Genomic DNA, 12,789 nt, shown 5'->3' on the forward strand with positions numbered 1-12,789 from the left:
GTACCTCACCTTTATCAAAATGAATGAGGCATGGATCTCGGAGGGCTACTGCCCACCCGAAGAATAAGTCAGTCCCCACACACAGCATCTCTGTCTGCACGCAGTGTGACTGGCTGCCTGCCCCAAGACTAAGTCGCTCCCCACACAGCACCTCTGCCCGCAGGCCGCTTGACTGCCTTCTCGGCCACCACCAACAGGGTCCAGGACTCCAGGCGGATTCCTGAATTTTTAAGGCCGCTGCTAGCAGCTATAGCTATAATAGCTATAGCTATAATAATTTTTATGGTGCGTGTACATGCCTGCCTAATTTTTCTGGCTGCAGTGCAGCTGCAACAACAAAACAAAAGGCATGTACATGTGTCCATTCCACTTTGTGATCATTACCTTGCCGCGGTGAAGGGGCTTGCGTATCACAATGAAGCAATGACCGACGGCTATATGAGTGTCTCGGGGGGTGGCACACCAAAGATGATAAGGTCTTCGCTTCATTGTGGACAGACCAAATTTGATCAGCTGGATAGTCACTGTTCTGTCATTCAGCTACCTCAGCCCGGCGACCATATGGGCTGGAAAGCCACCATCACCTGCACTCTCGTCATGGTGCGCACCAGTCCAGCACGGCCGTCACTACACAAACAGCTGTTTGCAGTCACTGCATACCTTTCACTACACATTTGACTGCACATTGCATTATACCTGGCAGTCAGTGCATACCTTTCACTTGAATGGATGGCAGACTTGCCCTCCATAACAGATTCTTGTTACAGGTAGTACAGTCTATCAGTGTCATCTACAGCAGGGCCTCGAAAGTCTTCCTTTTGGTCACTACCTCGGGACGTGCATGCGATGCCTGCTGCCTTCATTGGATGTGTGGTAGCTGTTCCTGCTCCTTTGCCCACAGCGTGCCTGCTGCCTTCCTTGGATGTGTGGTGGTGGTAGCTGTTTCTTAGGCTTACACTCCGGACCCGAATTGAACCAGGATTTCCCGGCCATTTCCCGTGGTCACTCACAATGGCAGACTTGCCCTCCATAAAAGATTCTCGTTGCAGGTACTGAACAGCAAGCAGAACAAGTATTTAAAAAAAAATGTAAGCTTTAACAATGGTAGAGAAAGAACCATTGAAAGTTTATAAGGCAGTCAGACATTACCTGACATCACTGAGTGAGGAAGAGCAATCTCATCATAGTGCGCTCTAGTCCAGCACGGCCGTCACTGCGCAAACAGCTGTTTGCGATGCGTTAGACAGTGAGTTTGGTGTGTCAGTGTGAAGCAGTACTCTAATTACACTCCCTGATTAATGTATACACATGCAAGAGGTTTTAAAGCACTTTAGGCCTGCAATTTAGCATTCAATGTGATTTCTGCCCCTAAAACGCTGCTTTGCGTCCAATCCAGATTTTTCCCCCGGGACTTTTGGCGTTTATCCCACTCTGCCATGCCCCCTCCAGGTGTTAGACCCCTTGAAACATCTTTTCACTGTGGCCAGCATAAATTTTTCTAGTTCTCAAAGTTCGCCTCCCCATTGAAGTCTATTGCGGTTTGCGAAAGTTTGCGCGAATCGAACGTTTGGCGAAGGTTCGCAAACCGAAAATCGGAGGTTCGGGCCATCTCTAGCTAAGAGTAGAGACGATCCTGCATCCAGATCAGGTAAATATCAAGCACTGCACCACCTGTGCCACTCTGTTTTAGGCTGAGGGAGGCACACTGGCAACCTGTGGAGGCACAAAATAAAGTGGTGCTGCAGTACACATAAAGAATTAAACTAAAAATGACTGGCAAAATGTTAAACAACATAAAAATAGAAGCTACTTCCCACAGGCACCATGACCTCTCTGGCGCCATTTAGGTGTTATCCAGCTTATCCCATAAACACCAGACCATGAGGTAATTAACCAAATATACTTGTTCTCCATAAGGCCATGTTTACTAAGGTTACCTATTCAATACTTTTTTTTGCTACTTATTAGTACTCCTTATTACACTGTATTCTAATATTGTTCCTTAAGGCTACTTTCCCACCAAGACGTTGCGTTTTAGGGGACGTTATGGTCACATAACGTGCCCTTAACGCAACGCATGGTGGTGTTGAAGTTGGACGTCAGATTGAGCTCTCAAAGCAACCGCTCCAGGTTAGTGATAGGAAGTCCGGATCTTTTTAAGAATTCGGATCATTTGAATCGGATCATTGAAAAGATCCGGATCTGTGAACCGAATCATTTGAATCATTTTACTAGGGAAGCAGACTGGGTGAAATGATTAGCAGGACAGGACTTTCCCTGCACTGTATATTCTGTATGTTCCTGTTTCTTCCAGACAGACATCCACTGTGAACCAAATCTTTCATTGTGATGATCCGGATGATTCGACTCACAAAAAAGATCCGGATCAAATGAACGATTTGTTCATGATCCGGACAACACTACAGTCCCACCACGAGTCTCTGCAGTGCAGTGAATATTAATTAGCCATGTGTCTTGCCGGAGGAGGAGGGGAGACCTCTTCCTCCAACATTACTGAGCATGTGCAAACAGTCTAACGTGGCTTAGCCCAGTATAACGTACAGCATGCAGCACTTTGTTTAAACGTGCTGCGTTACAATGTAACGCAACGTGTGCACTGTGAACAAGCAGATTGATTTTACAGTGCTGTGAGTTAGGCTGTGTTACTGGCTGCGGTAACGTGGGACTTTAACGTCCCACTGTGAAACCAGCCTAAACACTTGGCCCTGTCAAGCTGATCCATTAGGGGCATGCAAAGCTTCTGAATTTACTAGAATACCTTGACCCTATACCTAGCTAGTGAGCTTTTTCTCCACCTAATCTCTCTCCAAATACTAGGAAAACACGGAAAAACCGAGAGCCAAATCTGGTGTAGTACGTTCAAAAATGTAAAGAATGTATACAATCGAGATTATACTCACAAGTAAGGGTCACCGCACAGGCGACCACTGGAAAAGAAGGTGGGGAGAATTATCACCTGACCCCACTCAGGTATAAAAAGTTGCTCTCTATAGACAGGAAAAAATGGGGATACACCCCTCCACCAAGGGTGGACTAGATATATGAGCAAACACGGATAATAGAGGCGCCAACATAGGATAAAATAAATTAAAATCCGTCTAAAAGGAGGGAAATGGGTGGATTCACCTCCCTCAGGTATATAAATGACCAGGCCAAATTCAGCTGTTAATTGTACAAATGTATTTATTCTAAAAGACAATCTCGTTGAAAAAATCTCTCCCAACGGAATTCGAATAAAAACTTTAACAGCCTTTCCGAATGATATTATATTTACAGAAGATTAGAATATTTACCTTGAATCCTGTACAGGGGGGGGTGATGGAGAGGATAATTAAAAAACGCACAAAATTAATAGAGGACCTCCAACCTATTATCCAAAATTGTAGAGAAATATTGTCCGCACACCTCAGAAATAAACAATACCATCCACTTATGTCAAATCTTGTTGCACGCTTAAAGAAATTTGAGGCTGACACTATAGACACCAAACTTAAAAAATTGAATCGTGACAGGTTAGCATATGCGGAACATAGAGAAAGGGAACGGAAAACCAGGTTTCCCCCCACCTTTCCAAGACCACAACAGAACCCCACACTACCACCTCCACCACCACTTATGAGCCTCAACATCTTACCCCCATCACTTTCCCCATCTCCATCACGGTATCCACCTTTCCCCCCACCTCCATGGATTTCCCCCCCCCCTGGACTAATTCCACCAGCCACACCTCAAGGTGAGACCCCTTTACTGAAGGAGGGACATACAAAAAGTATCTCTACACCAAAATTCAGTTTTGCCCACTCTGGTGCTTTGACTAAAGCACTTATTGAAAAAGATAAAATGAAAACACTCAACCAGAACCTCAATTCCATCCCCCCCAAAAAACTAGGAAACAATAAGAAATCTCCACTCCCAAAAACTAAGGCGGACCAACAGGCCAATCTACAATCTACCTTCTCCATCACCAAAACCACTAGCCAGTTCAAATTTGACAATACACCCAGATATATTTTCCACAAAGTGTCCCCTCCAGAGACACTGGCCATAACAAACACACAAACTACTGTTTTGACGAAGACAAAAGATCTAGCTGAACTGGTACAAACAATCCTTGCAGACGAGCTGACCAATGAAGATGAACTAGGACTCTCACAGATTATTGTCCACGATACGTCACCTCCTTTGTCCACTCCACCCATCAGTTCTACTTCCACAACTGGTTTACATACAAAACCAGGATTTATCACAAATCATTTCAGTCCAGCTATCTCCAACACAATGACTTCATCTTTTTTAGACTTACCGTCAATGATCACACAAAATACACTGGTCCTACCGCTATCCAGTCCCACTACATCGAGAGTCATCCTCCAACCTAAGCACAAATTGAAACGGGTACTCCCAGAATCAGAAAAAGGGTGAAAAGAGGGAAAAGAAAAAAGAAACCGCACACAATCTCTAACCCGATAACTGACCCCCCTGCACAGACCCATTGCATTTTTAATCTGTCTGATCACATACTCTCCACGGCCGAAACCCAGCTACTAGAAAAAGGTCTTTCTTTTTGCCCTACCAATACTTCCCAGATGTCTAAACTGTTTGTTGAACTTAACTCATGCATACGCAAACTAACTCTAAAAAGACATTTCGCCATCAAGCAACATCAATCTACCTTATCTGATTCTGCTAATAATTTGATCCTTACAAGTAATGACCAACACCCTACCTACATAGCCAACTCAAATGATATCGCTACTGAAAAATGTATCACCACCCAATTGAAGGGCAGATCCAGATTCTACCCTACAGCTTCAAAAGGTAATTTTATCAAGACCTTCTATACATTAGTTCTTAGTGACCTTCAAAAACTTGACCTAGTCTTTCAACCCTCCACCTCCAATCTGACAAAATTGGAACATAAGACTCACAACTCAATCAGGAATAACCATGACATCATTATCAAACCCACAGACAAAGGAGGGGGTATAGCGATTCTGAAAAAAACAGATTATATTGCTGAATCGTATAGACTACTGGACAACCCCCTCCATTACACGAAGCTAACTGCAGATCCTACTTCTAAATTCAATTCAATCCTTAAGTCCTTCATTAATCAAGCCTTTTTTAACAATATCATAGCGAAAAATGAACGTAACTTCATCATTAATCACCACCCTTAAACACCATTCTTTTATTACCTCCCCAAAATTCATAAAATCCTCACTAAACCACCTGGTAGACCGATCATATCTGGTATAGATTCTATGACAAGCAATCTATCCAAATTTGTTGATACACATTTACAACCGCTGGTTCAGTCACTACCGTCTTATCTTAAGGACTCCCAACACCTTATCAATTTGTTGAAAAACATCACATGGAGGGCTGAATATGTTTGGTTAACATGTGACGTTTCATCACTTTATACAAATATTCCACACTCCTTCGGCCTTAGGGCATTAGAATATTATCTAGCAACCAACCCCAATATGCCTCCCATACAACAACAATTCCTGAGAAATTGTGGAGAGTTCATCTTACAACATAATGTATTTCCTTTTGCAGACAATTTTTATCATCAAGCAACAGGGACAGCCATGGGGAGTTCATTTGCACCATCGTATGCCAATCTAACCATGGGTTATTTAGAGGCACTTAAATTTAATAACCAAAGTCCATTTACTAATAATATTGTGTTTTATAAAAGGTATATAGATGACCTTATATTCATTTGGAAAGGCGAGCAAACTGATATCCCACAATTTTTGGATTTCCTCAATAACAACCCAGCTGGTATTACTTTTACTGCTCAACATCACCCTACTTCCATTGAGTTTCTAGACTTGGCACTCTATGCGCAGGACGAGACTATCAAAACTAAAACACATTTCAAAACTGTGGACTCCAATAATTACATACATTTCAATAGTTTCCATTACCGTCCATGGACCACAAACACACCATACTGTCAATATCGTAGAATTTTCCGTAACTGCACCGACCTATCTGTGTTCCAAACCCAATCCACTATCCTTACTAAAAAATTCTCAGAACGAGGTTACCCGAAAAAATTAGTTCAGGTTACAAAACACAAAGTCATCAGTGGTCACACTGCCTCAACAAATGAGCCTCAGAATGACTCACTTTTTCCCAGATTTATTACAGGTTACAGTACCCAACATACACAAATTCGATCCATTTTACAAAACAGGTGGGAAATACTAATGCAGGACCCACATCTTATATCCACAATACCAAACAGTCCCCACTTAATGTTCAGAAGGGCTCCGAACCTTCGCGGTCTTTTGGCTCCCAGTAAATTCAGATCTTCCCCCCCCCCCCCCAAGTCACACTCAACATTGATACCTTGAACCCAGGTTCCTTTTCGTGCAACCATCCACGTTGCACAGCTTGTCAGTTTGTGGACACCACTGAGAGTTTTTTTTCTACTACTACGAATACAACTTTCACCATTAAACAAAATATAAATTACACTTCAAGAAACGTCATATACCTTATATCTTGCCCCTGTAAACTACAGTATGTAGGACGCACAACACAGATGGCTAGGGATAGGATTGGGCAACATAAAAGGAATATCCTTAAAATACCCCTCACACAGTGTCTCTTAACATTTTAGCACTCACCATAGTGGGGACCTCCAATTTCTAAGAATCACGTTCATAGAGCTGATACAGACAACAAATATTTCTGAGGCCATACGGACCAAAGAGATGTACTGGATCCAGATGTTACGAACCCTCGTTCCTGAACGGCTTAATGAAGTGCTGGACAAAAAATTATATTGATTAACCATGCATAAATAGAGTATTTTAAACTATAGTCTTCTCTTTTATCCCCGTCTTCTTTTTAGGTTATGTAATTTTATTTTGCACACGGATGTGTTGACATTTACATAAATTATTAGTGTGGTTTTAAGACTTTCATACAATCTGTATACTTATCCAGTCACATGGTTATTAACAAGTATTAATAATAATAATTATTATTATTATTAATCTTTTTTACATATTTCCTAAGCATATATTGTTAATATGAGATCTTAAGAAATCCCCCAAAGGCAAAGAACATTAGCATTAGAAATAATGCTGTCCTAAAATTTTTTATATATATGTATGTTACTTTTTTGTGGTCAGTGTCATGTAATTTATAGACCACTGGATGGCAGTAGAGTTATAAATTACATCAGAAAACAGTTATTTCTAATACTGTTCAAGAGCGATATATGTTTAGGTTTTGTTTTGCTTTTTCTCTATCTCTCCTTCAACTATATTGATTGATGTAACTCGTTGTTGTTGTTGTCTTTAATTATTTGTTGCATGTTTTTCCTCCTTTTTCTTCTGAATAGTGCCCTTAATATACAGGAGATAGGGCACTGAGCCCTGATCCAATATGGTGGAGACGGCGTGTGCTTTCACTCACACGCATGCGCCATCACTCCCGGATATAGCACTCCCTTATGGGCGGATGCGTCATCACGTACGCGTCCATCCTGGTACGCTTTCACCTAAAAGATGTGACACTGCCGTCGCATGATGCTACCTTGTCCCATTGTAATAATAGCGCCATGCGTATCTTTTGACGCATGGTGCTATCACCACGTCACTTCCGTTTTCGGCTCTCATACCCGCCTGGCGGGAGGGCTTGCCGCCAGTCTCATAATATAATGGATGAATAGAGAGCGTCCCAGTTCTACAGAGGCGCTCTGGCTTTATATTGACCTACAATTGGTAAGTGCCAAGAGGTTCTTGTTACTATTTTGTATACATGCCGCCGTGCATGATTGATTGATCGTTTATTACTTGTTATCTGTAGCACGGATCCAGTTGAATATAACTGAATAGAGCTTCCATGAAGATTGATGGGCACTTTCATAAAACTTATATAATTTATATAGGTTATTAATGTGTAGTGGTCTTACAGTGGATCCATACTTGTAGAGGTTGGGACAATTTGTTCATTTACCATAGACCTTAATAGAATTTGCTATAAACATTATATGGAAATATGAAAAATTGCAGATGAAGCTTTTGAGCACCTCTTAGCATTGTTTTTCCCCTTTTGTTTCCCCTTTTTTCCCCCAATGTTCTCCTTTCTCGATTGCCTGATGAAGCGGGATGTTCGCCCATGAAACGCGTTAAAAAGCATCACATTTGGCGATTGTCTTTTAGAATAAATACATTTGTACGATTAATGGCTGGATTTGGCCTGGTCATTTATATACCTGAGGGAGGTGAATCCACCCATTTCCCTCCTTTTAGACGGATTTTAACTTATTTTATCCTATGTTGGCGCCTCTATTATCCGTGTTTACTCATATCTCTCCAAATACTGTAGGGAGTTGGCTTGGGCCCCTACAGGCTTTATTTTCTTGTGCTACAATTTATCAACCTCCCAGTTGAATGGTATGCCATTCTTTCTTCTTTATAGGTTGCTCACTAGACACATTTAAAAAAATGCCTACTCTTCATCAGCCTGACTGTGCCCATATAACACTTGTAAGACTATTTCTGTATTATTCTACATTATTCTAGGATTTAATCTGCTACGTATATATTCATTTTCTTGACTTTAATAAAACTTCTGTATTGAAAAAAAAAATATGGATGAGATCAATGCTTTCTAGGATTTGGTGGCTGTCAGGCTACCAGGTATTACTCTATAGGATTTCTTCTTTTCTTCCTGCCTGGAGTTTTTCTTTAACCCTTTCCTCCAGGCAGTGACAATAACTCACTGTACTCACTGTACATTGTAACTACGCCGCACCCGACGTCACTCGCCGCTCAGCCGCCGCACGGACCCGACAGAGCTCTGAGCTATATAGCTCAGAGCTCTCTAAGCATCTTTGTATTTGGGCTCCAAGGAGCCCCATTGGTCCATAGCAGACCAATGGGGTTCCTTCTGATTTGAAGGAACCCCATTGGTCTGCTAAGGACCAATGGGGCTCCTTGGAGCCCAAATTCAAAGATGCTTAGAGAGCTCTGAGCTATATAGCTCAGAGCTCTGTCGGGTCCGGACTCCGTGCAGGACGCTAAGTGACATGTGGGTGACATGTGGGTGACAGATGTGGGCGGGGTGGACAGCGGGAGCTGGGGGGACTTAGCGTCCTGCACGGACGCGTAATTGCTGCGGCGGCTGAGCGGCGAGTGACGTCGGGTGCGGCGTAGTTACAATGTAACAAAGTTGTTACATTGTAATAACTTTGTTACATTGTAACTGATAGAACATTTCCGAGGATATTGCGAGGGATCATTTATTTAAAGGGACAGGTAAGTATTAATGGTTAATTAAGAATATTAAAGGACTTTTTTCGTGGTTATGTTTTTTGTTCAATTAAAATACTTTTTCTAAGTGTTTGTGTGTTTATTTACTTTTAACTCTTAAAGGAAATGGGTAAGGGGTACAAGTACCTCTATACTCATTTCTCCTGGGAGGGGGGGTGGGCATCTGGGGGACCCCTTTTTAAAGGGGACTCCCAGATTCCACCATGACCCCCCCCCCCCCCCAGGAAATCGCGGCCTCCACCTCCACCGCCTATCGGAGGTGGAGAAGAGCCCCTTGTCCTTGGATTGGACAAGGGCTCGGAGGGGGAGGGGAAAGCTTGGCTGCCCCTTCCGAGACCCCCCAATCCATGGACCATGCGGGCTGGTATAGTCAGGGTGCGGAGCCCCACGTGGCCGGTGCTCCGCATTCTGGCTATCCCAGCCTGCATGGGGGACAAGGGGTTAAAGAGGTCTGGGAGGGGGGACCCTACGTCGTTTTTTTTTTTTATATTTCCCACACTCAGAACGAAGTAAGTAAAACTCTTCCCACTTGGGGGAATCTATGAAAATAATACACTATTGTTACCTGTGCAAAAAAAAATGACATTTTCCGCATTTAAAAGACATTTTTGCCCTTGAAACTTAAAAATCGATTTTCTCAAAAACTATAAGTTCTTTTTGAAAAAAAAAAAATTTCCTCTTATTCCCACTGATCCCCTTAATATACCATAGGAATTTGGTGTTCCTAAACTTTAAGCAGGCTTTGCTATTAACCGTTAAAGTCGGCGGGTTTTTAAATGTATACATTTTTACTTTGAAACTTTAACATCGATTTTCTCAAAAGCTATAAGGTCTTTTTGAAAAAAAATTGTTCCTCTTATTCCTCCTGATCTCCTTAATATATTCTCCAAATTTGAGGCTCTTAGCATTTAAGGGGGCTTTGCTATTAACCCTTAAAGTCGGCGGCTACCTAACATTGATCCATGTGTCAACTTTTCCGCTTGGGAGCATGGCCATACACATTAATTTTGTAATACCCACTGTAATGCGAAAATTACGCTTACGCGAAATTTTGCGAAATCCTTCTTCATTACGATTATGTACTTACGGCCATAATCGTAATTACACTAATTACGCGAAATTTCGCGAAATCGTAATTAGGTCATTACGCTCATCTCTATATATACTTACTTTTTAAAATGTTTTAAATCATTTTATCTCCATTGGGGAGCTTCCAAGTACATTTGTTTCCCACCCCATAGGTGTCTTTTCTTGGTTATCTTTTCTTTTGTCAACTACATTTTTTCCCCATTGGAATAAAACCCATTACCTCATCAGAATTGCCACCTTCATGTTTGAACCTAATTTGCTGTCTTTCACGGCTGTAGCAAGAACATCTCTTACGGCATGAGGGGGGGGGGAGGAGGCTAGGAGGGCTTGGAGGTTTGCACTGCTTTTAACATATTTGCTGGCATCTTTGAAATAGTGGTGTAATAGTCTTACCTTCCTGTGGCGAGTCCCGTGGCGTCTCCGGCAGTACTCGCTCGCGTAGTGGAACTCCCGCTCTGCCGTCCTCCAGTAGTATCTCCGGCACCCCTGCGGCGGTGGTTCAGTGCATGCGCAGTAACTCCAGACGAAAGCGCGCCGGGCAGAGCAGCCTTTATAGGCTGAGGAGGCGTGTCTGATGGGGTGTCAGCTGTGATGTCATCAGCTGACACCCTTTTGCAGGAGGTGCTGTTAATTCTGGGGGTGGGTTTTTGCTTTGCCACTTGGGTACTTAAAGGGAACCTGAACTGAGTAAAATTATTTAAAATAAACACACTTCAAATGAACATTACATAGTAACCTTGCCATCAGTTCCTCTCAGAACTTTACTATTTTCTTCTGACAATGATCACTTCCAGTTCTGACAACATTTTGTCAGAACTGAAATATATCAGTTGCTTTCAGTTATATATCAGCTGCTGTCAGTTATCGCTGAGAGGACAACTGATGTGCCAGATAATGTCCATGTTTCCCTGTAGCCCAAGTGGCGATGTTACAGTTTAACAGTGTGCTACCAGAAAGCAGTTATGGGGTAATGACCATTTTCAAAATGGAGGACGGAGAATTCCCTTGATCACAGTGGACAAAAAGGATGCAGGAGAGGAGAAAGATTGAAGGGTAGACTACACGGGAGGCCAGTATGACGTGTGTACGTTTATTTTGACTTTTAATTTTCAGTTCAGGTTTTCTTTAAGGCCAGAGTGTTCAGTTGCTCATTGGCCTTGATAATAATCAGTTTGCTGGTTCTTGGCCCTTAGCTAGTGAGAATTTGTGAGAGCTACATTTCATATATTGCGCATCAGCGCAATATATATGTACTCTGGTCAGTCAGTATTATATATTTGTAATATTGTATATTGATCTGTGTACCGACCTTTGCCTGCCTTTTTGACCTCTAATCTGTCCCCCCTTTGTACTATTGCCATCTGATATCTGTGTATGACTCGGCCTGACTCTGACTTCGCTCCTGTTTAATCCTTCCAATACGACTGACATCTGACCTATGTGTATGACTCTGCAGGTTATTGATTACGATTTTGCCTTGCCCTTCTGCACTGTAGTCATCTGCTCTCGTGAACGACCTGGGCCTGTCTCTGACTACGCTTTCTCACTAGTACTGTGTATTGCATTTGTCACACTACATCTCTTCACTAGACGCACCAGCGGGATAGGTGGTCAGTGATCGACTCATTGATCATGTGTTTTCGGAATCTCATGCAACTAGATCTCGTGTGTTTAGGAGAATTCATATGTTTGGCTTTTTATTTTTCTTGTTTTATGTTATCTTCTGTCATCTTTAAAGGGAACCTTAACTGAGAAGGATATGGATGTTTCCTTTTAAACAATACTAGTTGCTTAACAGTCCTGTTGATTTATTTGGCTGTAGGGGCTGAATCACACACCTCAAACAAGCATGCGGCTAATCCAGTCCGACTTCAGTCAGTGCATCTGATCTTCATGCTTGTTGAGGGGCTGTGGCTAAAAGTGTTAGAGACACAGGACCAGCAGGAGAGTCAGGCAACTGTTATTATTGTAAAAGGAAAAATCCATATCCTTCTCAGTTTAGGTTCCCTTTAACTAAAGTCTGTATATACCATGATAAGTACTTTACTATTGTCTTGAATTGTACTTGTACTACATATGATTGCACAGTTTGGTACTTTTGTACAATGCAAGACCTTTTTTATCTAGTTAAAAAAAATGAATATTGCAAAAAAAAAAAAAAAAAAAATGTCTATGTGGAGGCACACTAACAACTAAAGTGCTTTACAGTGGTTGCTGTCTGTAATATGGGTTTGTGAGTACACAAATAATTTTAATGATTTCATTTACCACACTTACTACACTATAAAAGGTTCTCAGTCTCTTTTTGTCTTCCTTTTTTTTTTTTTCTGGAAGACCCAGGTTCCCACACTCTCGATCGCAAGGAGATGCTAAA

Source organism: Hyperolius riggenbachi, chromosome 10 (assembly GCF_040937935.1).
Source record: "Hyperolius riggenbachi isolate aHypRig1 chromosome 10, aHypRig1.pri, whole genome shotgun sequence".
NCBI classification, from domain to species: Eukaryota; Metazoa; Chordata; class Amphibia; order Anura; family Hyperoliidae; genus Hyperolius; species Hyperolius riggenbachi.